A 14010-nucleotide genomic window follows, 5' to 3' on the forward strand; every position below is an offset into this window, starting at 1 on the left:
AGGATTGAATCTACTTTCATTCTGATTTCCTTTTTTTAATTCTGTGAAAATGACAAGAAAATCATGCTTTTAAAAGTTAAACATATTTACTAATAGGGAATGGATACGAATTGTGAATGACCATCACTGCTCAAATATTCTTTCCCTTCTTGAAAAATGATTGTGGTTATGTGGAAAGAGAAATGGAACATGAAAAAAGAGTAAGAAGACAGTTGCCTCCCCATGTCAGTCTCACTTTCCCCATCTGAAAAATGAAGTAGTTCTACACATCACACAAGGCACATATAAAAGCACATAGGAAAAATGTGTTTCCCCATATAAGGTTATTCCATGCATTTATTCATGTGTCCAACAGGTATGAAAAGTAGTTACTATGTGCAAACACTTTGAAAAGCATCACAAATACACATGCCATGAGGTTAAGTATAACACCTGCAAAGAGCATATGTTCAACGGTAAAAAAATGAATGACCTCAGAATAACTCAATAATTGCTATAAAAGCAAGAGGTCTTCCAGGGAAGATGGGAGAGTAGGAGGATCCTAAAGCTCATCCTTGCCACAGATACACCTAGATAACACCCACATCAGTGTAAATAACCTGTAAAACAATAGAAAGACTGGCAGGATAGACTCTCCATAACTAAATGTAGAGAAGAAGCCACCTTCAAGAGGGTAGGAAGGGCAGAAATGTAGTCAGGAAACCACCTGAACTGAGGGAGGGAGGGACATTGCCATCTCAGAGAAAGGAGGGGAGCACACCTCACACCAGCGCTCCAGGCATGGGAGACATGCACTAGAAAGATGACTCTCCTAACACTTGGCTTTGAGAACCACAGGGTCTTAACACTGCAAGTTCTTACCATCAGTGGGGCTTAATACCTGGACATTTAGAAACCAGTGGGCTCTTTGAAAGAGCTAGAAGGCAAGGGGAAACTGACTCCCAGCTCTTAAAGAAACAACATAAAAAGCCTGCTAAGATAAAGCATTGAAGCAGCAGTTTGAAAAACAATGCCTGGGACATACAGGAGGGAGATTTGTTTACTAATCTTGAAGCTTATGCCGGAGGGGAAGGGATTTTAGGAAGACTTCTCCAAGAACAAAAGAGCTGATTGGTGCCATCTCTCTTCCCCCAGTTGGCCAGATACACGGATACCCAAGAGAACCAGTAAACACAAAAACTCTCCACGTAGCTTGCTGACACCGTGCCCCTCCCCTGTACTCTGCAGTGCACCACCCCTTCCAGCCCAGCCTCGGCAGGAGTCTTCCTGGCACCGGCAGGACCCCTCTCACAGCAGATGGTCATGGGCCTTGCTGGCATAGGTGTCATGCCCCTCGCGTCTCCTGCAGACCACCTCTTCCATAACATGCCCTTGGCATGAGTCCATATAAAACGATGAACACGTAGTTACTCTGTGCAAACACTTTGAAAGGCATCGCAAATACACATACCATGAGGTTAAGTATAACACCTGCAAAGAGGGGTGCCTGGGTGGCTCAGCCGGTTAAGCGTCCGACTTTCGCTTAGGTCATGATCTCGCGGTTTGTGGGTTCGAGCCCCGCGTCGGGCTCTGTGCTGACTGCCAGCTCAGAGCCTGGAGCCTGTTTCAGTCTGTGACTCCCTCTCTCTCTGACCCTCCCCTGATCACGCTGTCTCTCTCTCTCTCTCTTAGAAATAAATAAAAAATAAAAAAGAAAGCCTGCAAAGAGCTTATGCTCAAAGGTAAGAAAATGAATGACCTCAGAATAACTCAATAATTGCTATAAAAGCAAGAGGCCTTCCAGGGAAGATGGGAGAAGCCTGACAGTGTGCAAGCAGCGCTGACAGGGGCTAGCAACACTCCAGAATGCCTCTTGCATTGGGGATAGGAAAGATAACCACACACACCAGTCCAAATGTGGCTCTAGCAGTGGGTTAGTGGCAGCTATCTGGTATGACTGCAGGTCCCTTCCGTCAATGAAAGCTTCTCAGGAAACAGCACAGGGAGAACACCCCACAGTTTCATACTACTACAGCTCTGAAAATGCCTGATCTGACCCAACTCAAGCCCAAGATGGCCGCAGCCTGGCTCATTTACAACATAGGAACAAAACCCTGCCCACAACAGCCAAAAAGAACCATTGCAGGTGACTGAACTGAAGGTAAAGATGGCTCATCTACAATAGGGTGTGCACAGCGCACAGAGGAAACGCTCCCTGAAGCCCCAGGCTCTGGTGAACTGGGGACATTGCACGGTAGGGAACTACAAGAGCTCTCCTTCACGACTGCTCCTTTGAAGAGCCGGAGATTTAGGTGACTTTCCTAACACACAGTAGCAGACATAGAGAGTTAGACAAAATGAGGAGATAGGGGAATACAATGAAAGACAGGCCAAAATCACAGCAAGAGAGCTAAAAGCAATGGAGATTAAGTAATATGCCTGATAGATAATTTAAAGTAGCTGTCATAAAATACTCACTGGACGTAAGAAGAGTGGAGGACCTCAGTGGGACCCTCAACAAGGAGACAGACAATATGAAAAAAAAACTAATCAGATTAAGAACTCAATAATTAAAATAAAAAATACATTAGATGGAAAAAATAGTAGAACAGAGGAAGCAGAAGACTGGATCAGCCACCTGGAGGCTAGAGTAATGGACAATAATCAAGTTAAACAGGAGAAAGAAAAAAGAATAATAAAAAGTTAAATACATTAAAGGAACCCAGTGACACCATCAAGTGTAATAAAATTAGCATTATAGGGATCTCAGAAGGAGAAGAAAGAGAAGAGGGGATAGAAAAGATATTTGAAGAAATAACAGCTGAAAACTTACCAAATATAAGGAAGGAAACAGACATCCAGATCTAGGAGGCACAGGGTCTTCAACATAATTAACCCAAGGAGGTCCATACTAAGACATATAGTAAATAAAATGGCAAAAAGTAGTGATAAAGACAGAATGTTAAAAGCAGCAAGAAAAAAAAAGTTACATACAAGTAAAACTCCATAAGGCTATCAACTGATTTTTCAGCAGAAACTTTGCAGTACAGAAGAGAATGCTATGATATTTTCAAAGCTCTGAAAACAGCTATTAATAAACATAAATGAAGTAAATTGATAGTTATACAACAATAGTAGGGGACCACTTATATCAATGGATAGACCATCCAAACAGAAAACCAACAAGGAAACAGTGGCTTTGAATGACACATTGGACCAGATGGATCTAACAGATACATTCGGAGCATTCCATCTTAAAACAGAAGACTAATACACTATTTTCAAGTGCACACTGTCCAGAATAGGTCACATATTAGGTCACAAAACATATGTCAAAAAATTTAAAAAGATCGAAGTCATACCACACATCTTTCCTGACCACAATGCTATGAAACTAGAAGTCAACCACAAGAAGAAATGTAGAAAGACCACAAATACATGGAGGTTAAATAATGTGTCATTAAATAATGAATGGGTCGATCAAAAAATCAAAGAGGAAATGAGAGGCGCCTCGGTGGCTCATTTGGGTAAACTTCTGACTTTTTTTAAGCTTAGGTCATGATCTCACAGTTGTGAGATGGAACTCCACCTGGGGCACCATGATGGGCATGGAACCTGCTTAAGATTCTCTGTCATTTTCTACTCTTCCCCTCCTCTTTTCCCTCTCTTAAAAAAAAAAAAAGAGGAAATGAAAAAATACATGGAGACAAATGCAAATGAAAATGTGATCGTCCAAAATCTTTGGGATGCAGCAAAATCTGTTGTAAGAGGGAAGTTTATAGCAATCTAGGCCTGTATCAAGAAGCAAAGAAAATCTCAAACAACCTAAAGGATCTGGAAAAGGATCTAGAAAAAGAATTAACAAGCAAAATCCAAAACCAGTAGAAGGAAGGAAAAAATAAAGATTAGAGCAGAAATACATGAAATAGGAACTAAAAAATCAATAGAATAGATCAATGAAACCAGGAGCTGGTTCTTTGAGAAGATCAACAAAATTGACAAACCTTTAGCCAGACTCATAAAAGAGGGAGAGAGAGATTGAGAGAACTCAAATAAACAAAATCAGAAATGACAGAGGAGAAAGAACAACCACTGCCAAAGAAATACAACGGCTTATAAGAGAATATTTTGAAAAATTATATGTCAATAAATTGGACAACTTAGATGGAATGGATAAATTTCTAGAAACATATAACCTTCTCAAAACTGAATCAGGGAGAATTAGAAAATTTAGAGCACCTGGGTGGCTCAGTTGGTTAAGGGTCTGACTTTGGCTCAGGTCATGATCTCACTGTTCATGAGTTCAAACCCCACATCGGACTCTTTGCTGTTAGTGTGGAGCCTGCTTTGGATCCTCGGTCTCCCTCTCTCTCTGCCCTTCCTCTGCTTGTACCTCTTTCTCTCTTTTAAAAATAAATAAATCTTAAAAAAATAGAAAATTTTAACAGACTGATTACTGGCAATGAAATTAAATCAGTAACCAAAAAACTCCCAACAAACAAAAGTCTAGGACCAGATGGCTTCACAGGTGAATTCTATCAAATTATTACTTAATTTTATCAAACTATTATAAACAATAGAAGACAAAGGAAAGCTTCCAAATTCATTCTTTGAGGAGGCCAGCATTACCCTAATACCAAAACCAGATAAATGCATCCCCCATCAAAAACAAACAAACAAACAAACAAACGAACAGAGAGAACTACAGGCCAATATCTCTAATGAACTTAGATGCAAAAATCCTCAACAAATATTAGCAAAATGAATCCAACAATATATCTAAAAATTAATTCATCATGATCAAGTGGGATTTACTCCTGGGATGCAAAGGTGGGTCAACAGTTGCAAATCAATCAACGTTATGTATCATATCAACACGAGAAAGGATAAGAACGATATGATCATTTCAATAGATGCAAAAAAAAGCATTTGAAAAATAACAATATCCATTCATGATAAAAACCCTTAACAAAGTAGGTTTAGGAGGAATATACCTCAACATATTAAAGCCCATATATGAAAAACCCACAGCTAATACCACACTCAATGGTGAAAACTTTCAGGCTTTTCCTTTAGGATCAGGAACAAGACAAGGATGTCCACTCTCAAAATTTTATTCAATGTAGTATTAGACGTCCTGGCCACAGTAATCAGAGTACAAAAAGAAATAAAAGGCATCAAAATTGGTAAGGAAGAAGTAAAATTTTCAGTATTTGCAAATACTTTACATGGAATACCCGACAAACTCCACCAAAAAAAAAACAAAAAACAAAAAAAACCCTACTGGAACTAATAAATATATTCAGTAAGGTCAGAGAATACAAAATAAAAGTATAGAAATATGCCACATTTCTATATACTACCAATGAAGTAGCATAAAGAGAAATTAAGAAAACAATTCCATTTATGATTGCACCAAAATAATAAAATACATAGAAATAACTTAACCAAAGAGGTTAAAAACTCTGAAACCTATAAACATTGATGAAAGAAATGAAGATGACACAAATAGAAAGATTCTCCATGCTCATGGACTGGGAGAACAAATATTGTTAACGTGTTTATACTAACCAGGCTCTATGCTCCTCCCCATTCAACAGATAGCTACATCTCCTGGTACAGTGCCAGCCATGTCCCCGAGACACAGTGGTGAAGGTGAATGGATTGGCCATATTGGGTGCTTGGTTAACAGGGCTGCTTTTAACTCTGTCGATATTGTCACTATCAATGACCTCTTCATTGACCTTATATACATGGTATATATGTTCCAATATCAGTCCACCCACAGCAAATCCAGTGGCACAGTCAAGGCTGAGAGTGGGAAACTTGTCATCAATGGAAAGCCCATCCCATCTTCTAGGAGTGAGGCCCTGCCAACCACAAATGGGGTGATGCTAGTGCTGAGTATGTTGTGGAATCCACTGGGGTCTTCACCACTGTGGAGAAGGATGGGGATCACCTGAAGTGTGGGGCCAAGGCAGTCATCATCTCTGCCCCTTCTGATAATGCCCCCATGTTTGTGATGGACATGAACCATGAAAAGGATGACAACTCCCTCAAGATTGTCAGTAATGCGTGCTGCCCCACCAACTGCTTGGCTCTTCTGATCAAGGTCATCCGTGACAACTCTGGCATCATGGAGGAAAACATGGCCACAGGCCATGCCATCACTGCCACCCAAGAAACAGTGGACAGTCCCTCTGGGAAGCTCTGATTTGGTGGCAGAGGGGCTTCTCCAAATATCATCCCTGCTTCTACTAACACCACCAAGGCTGTAGGGAAGGTCATCCCTGATCTGAATGGGAAGCTCACTGGAATGATCTTCCTTCCATGCACCCACTCGTGGATCTGACCTGTTGCCTGGAGAAAGCTGCCAAATACAGTGACATCAGGAAGGTGGTAAAACAGGCATCAACGGGCCTCCTCAAGGGCATCCTGGGCTACACTGCACACCACGTTGTCTTCTGTGACTGGAACAATGGCTCTCACTCTTCCACCTTTGATGCTGGGGCTGGCACTGCTCTCAACAACCATTTTGCCAAGCTCATTTCCTAATATGATCATGAATTTGGCTACAACAACTGGCCTTCAAGGAGTTAAGAGTCCCTTAGACCATCAGCCCCAGAGAGAGCAAAGGAAGAGAGAGGCCCTCACCTGCTGGGAAGTTTTTGACCCAACTCATATCCCGACACACCGAGAATCTCCCAACCTCTACAGTTGCCATCATGGGCCTCTTGAAGCAGGGGATGGGCTTGCGCAGACCTACCTTGTCATGTACCATAAATAAAGTATACTGTACCCAGGGAAAAAGACCCAAAGCAATATACTACCCAAATCAATCTACACATTTAATGTAATCTCTATCAAAATAGGAACAGAATTTTTCCCAGAACTAGAACAAACAATCCTAAAGTTTGTATGGAACCACACAAAACCACCAAATAGCCAAAGCAGTCTTGCAAAAAGTAGAACAAAACTGGAAGTATCACAATATCAGATTTCAAGATATTCTACAAAGCTGTAGTAATAAAAATAGTAAGGAACTAGCACAAAAATAGACACATGGATCAACAGAACAGATTAGAAAGCCCAGAAATATACCCAGAGTTACATAGTCAAAGGCTACTTTCTCCTCCCATACACAAAAATAAACTCTAAATGGATTAAAGACCTGAATGTGAGACATGAAACCATAAAACCCCTAGAAGAAAACATAGGGTGTAATTTATCTGACACTGGCCATAGCACCCTTTCTCTAGATATGTCTCTTGACACAAGGGAAAGAGGAACAAAAATGAACTATTGGGACTACATTAAGATAAAAAAGCTTCTGCACAGCAAAGGAAACAATTGACAAAACTAGTATACAACCTACTGAATATGAAAATAATATTTGCACATGACATATCTGATAAAGTGTTAGTATCCAAAACATATAAAGAATGTATACCATTCAGCAAAAACCCAAACAATCTAATTAAAAATGGGCAGATGACATGGACAGAAATTTCTCCAAAGAAGACATACAGATGGTCAACAGATGCATGAAAAGATGCTCATCATCACTAATCATCAGGGAAATGCAGATCAAAACCACAATGAGCTATCCACCCCACACTTGTCAGAATAGCCAAAATAAAATCACAAGAAACAAGTGTTGTTGAGGATGTGAAGAAAACAGAACCCTCATGTAGTGTTGGTAGGAATGCAAACTACTTCAGTCGCTGTGGAAAACAGTATGGAGCTTCCTCAGAAAATTAAAAATACAATTAGAATATAATCTAGCAATTCTACTACTGGATACTTATCGAAAGAAAACAAAAAAACACTAATTTGAAAAGATATATACACCCCTGTTTATTGCAGCATTATTTGTAACATTTGCAACCACATGGATTGAGCTAGAGAGTATAATGCTAAGTAAAATAAATCAGTTGGAGAAAGACAAGTACCATATAATTGCACTCACATGTGGAATTTAAGAAATAAAACAAAGAAAAAAAAAAGAAACAAAACAAAGACACAAAGAAAAACCAGAGACAAATATGAAAACAGACTCTTAACTGTAGAGAACAGATGATTACCAGAGGGGAGGTGGGTGGGGGTTATGGTTGAAAAAGGTGAAATAAATTATAAGTACACTTATCATGATGAGCACTGAGTAGTGTATAGATTTGTTGAATCACTTATTGTATACCTAAAACTAATATAACACTGTTAATTATACCAGAATTTTTAAAAATTAAATTAAAACATTATTATAAAGCAAATATAAGATGTTTCTGTGTCTCAATCTCTTTCTCTAGTTTTTTTCCAGACCTCCTGTCAATTTCTCAGGTCTGGATTCTTTCCACTTTAGGGGAATAGCATAGTTGCCTCCTTACTTCTCTCTCAGGTTCTAGTGTATCTCACCTCCAATATATCCTTCTCTTGACTGTTGGGCTACTATAGGGAATAGTAAGTCTGAACATTTATTCCTTTGTCTACAAATGCCTTCATAGCTTCCCAATGTCAGCAGATAAACTCAATCTCCTTAGCTTAGCATTCTGCCTCCTGACCTGGCCTCTGTCTAGCAGTATCATCTCTCTCTACTCCTTTAGACCCTTGCTAAGCTCTAGCTTTACTGAACTAGTTGAAGTTTATAATAACTGACAGATTATTTGCCATACCCAGCCCTTCACTCCTGTGCTTCCCTTCTATGTAGTTAATGCATCATTGTACATGATGTCAGCCTACTATTACCTCTGCAGAAATGTCCTCCTGCCAACTCTACCTGCTCTCACTTAAATCCAAGTTCCTCTTTATATCACATCAGACTGTCATTGCCTTCTTATTTGTCTCCTTGTGTAATGCTGGTTTCCTCCATTAAAGTACTACTCTTTGAAGCAAGGAAACTGTCTATCATGGTCACCGTTTTATCTCTGGAGTTTAGTGCAGTTTCTCTTACACATAATGGCTATTCCACAAATACAGGTTGAATGATGAAGTAAATATGCTCAGATAGCAAACAGATTCGAGGGCTCAGTGAGACTCATCTGCATTAAGGAGAAAGAAAGAAATCAGGGACATGTGACCTTGGTCCTAAGCCAAATTTTCCAGTAAAACAATTACATTTTTAGCTAGATGTGATGGTAATAAACTGGGACAAGGAATCCACCCAAATTCCCAAACACATTCCCCCTATTTTATTATGTTGACCTATGCTGATGACACATTTGGTATGTTTCTTGGAATAAAGCTCTTAATTTCTTGATGCCCTTCTCCCTTCAGGTAAATCTAAAATTCTATTCCTGCCTGTTTTGTTTTTCTATAGAAAACTGTCCTAGGTACCTTTAAAGTAATGCTGTGACTTCTCAGTGACAAACATGATAAGAACACTAAAAATACTTGTTCTTTTTTCAATACTTCTTAATAATTTATTTTGGTACTGTTTATTTGGCATGTGATTCATATACTTATTTAGTCATTCAATATTTAATGTCTTGAAAGGTGCTCTGTGCAAAGCACTGTGGAAAGCACTAGGAAGATATATAGTCCCTTTTTTCTCTGAAAATGCTCAGCATAAAGTAGGGGATATAAACATGATTAAACTCAAATATTATTGACGATAGCATCATGACACAGAAAGATTCCCAGATGAGATCGGAGGAGTGCGACATGAGTTCTCCTCTCTAGATTGAGCATTAAGTGAGTATGATATTTGGCAAGTGACTTTAACTTTCTGGGCCTTAGTGTCTTATTTGTAATAAGGGATTTGAATTATATAAGCACTAAATTAGTTTTCTAATATATACAAATTGTTGTGGATTTAAGAGATTAAATTTTAAGAAATAAAATGTTTTCTATCAATTTGGCAAATATTAGATAAATAATAATTCTCAGTTGGCAACTTTCTTTTGACATGCATATCCTTATATACTGTTAGCAGATGTGTAAATTGGTGTAACCTATTTATAAGACTTAAAAACATAAGTTGAGCATGCAATTCTAATTTACAAGAAATTTTGTTACAACAGAATTTTTTAAATATTTAATAATTGCATAAATATACAAAACTAAGAGAGCAGAGGGACACTTTACGGTGCATTTCAGCTATTAATATTATTTTTGGAAACTGTTCAAAACCCTTACAAAGTATTAGACCCTCTTTTAGGTGATGCACATGTATAACTTAATTCTTACCACAAATGTATGAAGTAATACTATTAGTATAACCACACTGCAAGTGAGATTATAGTTAAACAACTCTCTTAATGTATGGCTAACATGTAATAGGGTCAGGATTTGAACTGAGACAGTTTACTCCATACCCCAAGCTCTTCAGCACTGTGCTGAGCTCTGTTTTTCCATGGTACAAAGTAGAATGGCATAAAGCAAAATACAGAGGATGAATCTGAGGTAAAATATAGGTGGAAATAATAAAAAATAATAAGCAAGAATTAATGAGTACGTGAGAGCAGTAGAAATGGGAAAAAAGAACAGAGAGCTAGAGATACATGGGGCAGGATTGTGAGGAATCAAGGAATTGAATGTGGAGAGAAATAGAAGAAATTATGGGGGTTAAATAATAATGACAATAATTATACTAACGCTGGAACTCCTATTTATTAAGAAGCTACTATGTTTCAAACACTGTGCTAGTTATTTAATACACTGTCATACAAATTAACAGGATTTGATTAGTAGAGATAATTAAGTTGAATCCAATTTTAAACTCATGGGGTTTGAAGTGCCCAAGGGATATGCTAACTACTGAGGCATCTTTAGGGAATACAGATGAGAGTGAATGATGCAGAATGAAACAGAGAGAACCTAGGAGATTTCTCCTCCTCAAGAGAAGCAGGAATCTCAGAAAGCAGAAGTTTAAATGGCATTTCTATTGATATATCTATTGATTTATTGATCTGTCTTCAGTTTTACAAGCAGTAATTTTATAAGTTACAAAAGAAGTCACAATATACCCAAAAGAAGTCACTTCTTCATTTTTTGTGTGTAACTGATTTTTTCTCATGAGCCTTCACTCACTAGGTGGTGATAAAGCAAAACACAGACACACACAAATTAAAAAAAAAAAAAACACAAACAGGCAAACTATTTTAAGCCATTCCTCCTATTTGAACAGTCTGTGTGCTTTTTTAGTCTTATGTTACAAAAATTTTCAAAATTATAGAAGAAAGTAGAAAACTTATAACTTCCATTTATCCATCACCTATACTAAATAATCATTAGCATTTTACCAAGTTGTTTTTATCTTTTGTTTTTCTTGCTGTAGTATTTTACTTTTTAAATGTTTGTTTATATTTGGGAGAGAGAGAGAGAGCGCACAAGTGGGGGAGAGGCAGAGAGAGAGATGAGAGCAGGCAGAAGATTCCAAGCGGGTTCTATGCTGACAGCAGAGAGACAGATGTGGGGCTTGAACTCACAGGCTGTGAGATCATGACCTGAGCTGAAGTCAGGCGCTTAAATGACTGAGCCACCCAGGTGACCCTCTTGCTGCAGTATTTTAAATTTAATCACAAACATCATTACATTTTACCTTTAAATATTTTGAATGCACCTCAAAAAGAAATCAGGACTTTTTCCTTTATATCGTTTCTATAACTATTATACCTTGAAATTAATGATATTTTAGTGCCACCTAATATTCGCTTGATTTTTAAATTCCCTAATTGTCCTCAATGAGCATCATATTTGTTCAAAGCAGGATCAAATCAAAGATCATCAACTGCATTTTATTTTGCTTGTAAGCTTCCTCCCTCCCCTTTTTTAATCTAGAAGAGTCTCTCCTTTTATTTTTATACCACTAACTTGTTGAAGATACCAGATAAATTGTCCTATAGAATGACACACATGTAGCTTGAATCCTTCTAATAAGAAAACTTTGTAGGTGATGCTGTGTGTTTCATATTGCATTACGCCAGAAGGTACATGACATCTGGTTGTCCCATCATTAGTGATGCTAAGATTGATGACTGCATTAAAGAGTTTATAAAGTTATACTTTCCCCTTACAACATATATTTCATGGGCTGATACTTAATATTCACACAAATATTCAGTTCTCTGTGAACATATTTCACTTAATAGTTTTAGTGTGCATGGGTGATCTTTGTTTAAATAAATTATTTTATTAGGATTACAAAACATTCAATTGCTTTTGACTGCATATTTAATCTTCCAAACATGCTTCCCCTTATACATACACATACACACATTTTCCTCCAAAAGTGATATTTAAGTATATGACAGGGATTATCGTGTCCTCGAAAAAAAAAATATATATAGGGCCTCAAATCTACATGGAATCTGCTAGATTCTCTCTCTCTCTCAATGTTTATTTTTGAGAGAGAGAGATAGAGACAGACAGACAGAATCCGAAGCAGGCTCTGCTTGAGCCCATAAGCCTGAGATCATGACCTGAGCTGAAGTCAGAAGCCCAACTTACTGAGACACCCAGGTGCCCCTAGATTCTCTTAATTATGGGTATTCTTCATCAGCAGGCTTACTGTGGTCTCCTAGAGTTGGCAGTTCAAGGATCTCAGTGACACTCCTGACCTATTCTCTTGTGTCTCAGACAGGGCTGGTGCTGCCACCTATCTGATTTTTATCTCATCTAGGATCTTGTAGATGTAACCTTCTGCATGTCTACCATATGCCCTATCTTTCCAGGGCCTAAACTGTCTATGCCAAATTGTTGCCATGAGGTTTCATCACTCTGCGTTACCATGGTCTACTCTATGGAAGGACTGTTGCTATCAAACTGGCTATAATCTGTGTACCAGAACCCCAAGGCAATGTGGGACTCTTTGGTCCTTTCTGCAAAGACAAAATGAATATGGCTTGGGAAATATGACCAATTGTTTTGGTTTGCCTGGACCTGAAGCATTTCCCAGCAAGTGAACATTTCAGGGCTAAAACTGGGATAGTTCTAGGAAAACCAGGGCAGATAAGCACCCTATTGGGAAAGCTAAAAAAGCAGCCCTCTCTCTGTCCAACAGTGCCATGCTGCAGGGGACACATGGCTGGGGTGGCTACAGGTTGGCCTTAGGCTGATATGTACAGCGATTTCCTTTCAGGGACCTTCTACATTCAGCCTCTCCCTCAATAGCTCCAAACAGATCTCTCTCCTCTGGCAGTTTGGTCTAGATGTGCGAGAGGGGCAGACTTGACCAGCCCTCTGCTTTGCTGGCAAAATGGAACCCTTTCTTCTCCCACAGTCTCGGACAGAATGGAGACATTTTTCTTCTCTCTTTTCTCTTTCTGAATACCCAGGATTTCCCCTAGACCATTAGAGAGACATACTAGGTGTTTCCTTCTGCCAGCTTACATTTTGACTCTATCTTCACAGCTAAGCCTTGGTAGAGATAAAGCACAAGAAATAAAGGTAGCCTTCTTGATCAGGAAAACTCAACTGTAAAGTGTTTCAAAATAAGTTCATCTCAAATATCCATTCTTCATCATAGGAACGCATATCTCTCATATGCTTTAAAATATAATGGCAAATGTATTGTGGCTTTGTTGCATTAAAGGAGAAAATGTTCCTGAAGAGATGACACTAAATAATTTTCCTCTTGCTATTTTCATTACGTGAGTTGGCTTGATAATAGGTTGAACAGAATTTAAAAGCATCTGATATTTGGTACTTCTAAAATCTGTGTTAATACTTTTATTTCTCAGTCATACCTTGTCTGACATCCATTTATATGGTAGATGTTATGTGGTCAATGAAATTCCCTAATACTTTTTAAGCCATATGGCAACTATGTCTTTTATTTATTTATTTATTTTTTACAAATAGTTTATTGTCAAATTAGTTTCTACATAACACTCAGTGCTCATCCCCAAAGTGCCCTCCTCCATGCCCATCCCCCCCTCCCCCCCCCACCCATCAGTCCTCAGTTTTTGTCAGCATTCAAGAGTCTCTCATGGTTTGCCTCTCTCCCTTTCCCCCACCATTTCCGCCCTTCTTCTCCCCCTTGTTCCTCCGTCAAGTTCCTCCTAATCCTCCTATACGTGCAAACATATGATATTT

At 38.6% G+C, this 14010-nt stretch overlaps 1 pseudogene; it reads left to right on the forward strand.

Annotated features, from left to right (window-relative positions):
* Nucleotides 1-5559: 5559 nt before the first annotated feature.
* LOC120227283 lies at nucleotides 5560-6579 on the forward strand (annotated as a pseudogene).
* The last annotated feature ends 7431 nt before the right edge of the window (nucleotides 6580-14010 follow it).

Source organism: Hyaena hyaena, unplaced genomic scaffold, assembly GCF_003009895.1.
Source record: "Hyaena hyaena isolate Hyena2069 unplaced genomic scaffold, ASM300989v1 scaffold_2146, whole genome shotgun sequence".
Lineage (NCBI taxonomy): Eukaryota > Metazoa > Chordata > Mammalia > Carnivora > Hyaenidae > Hyaena > Hyaena hyaena.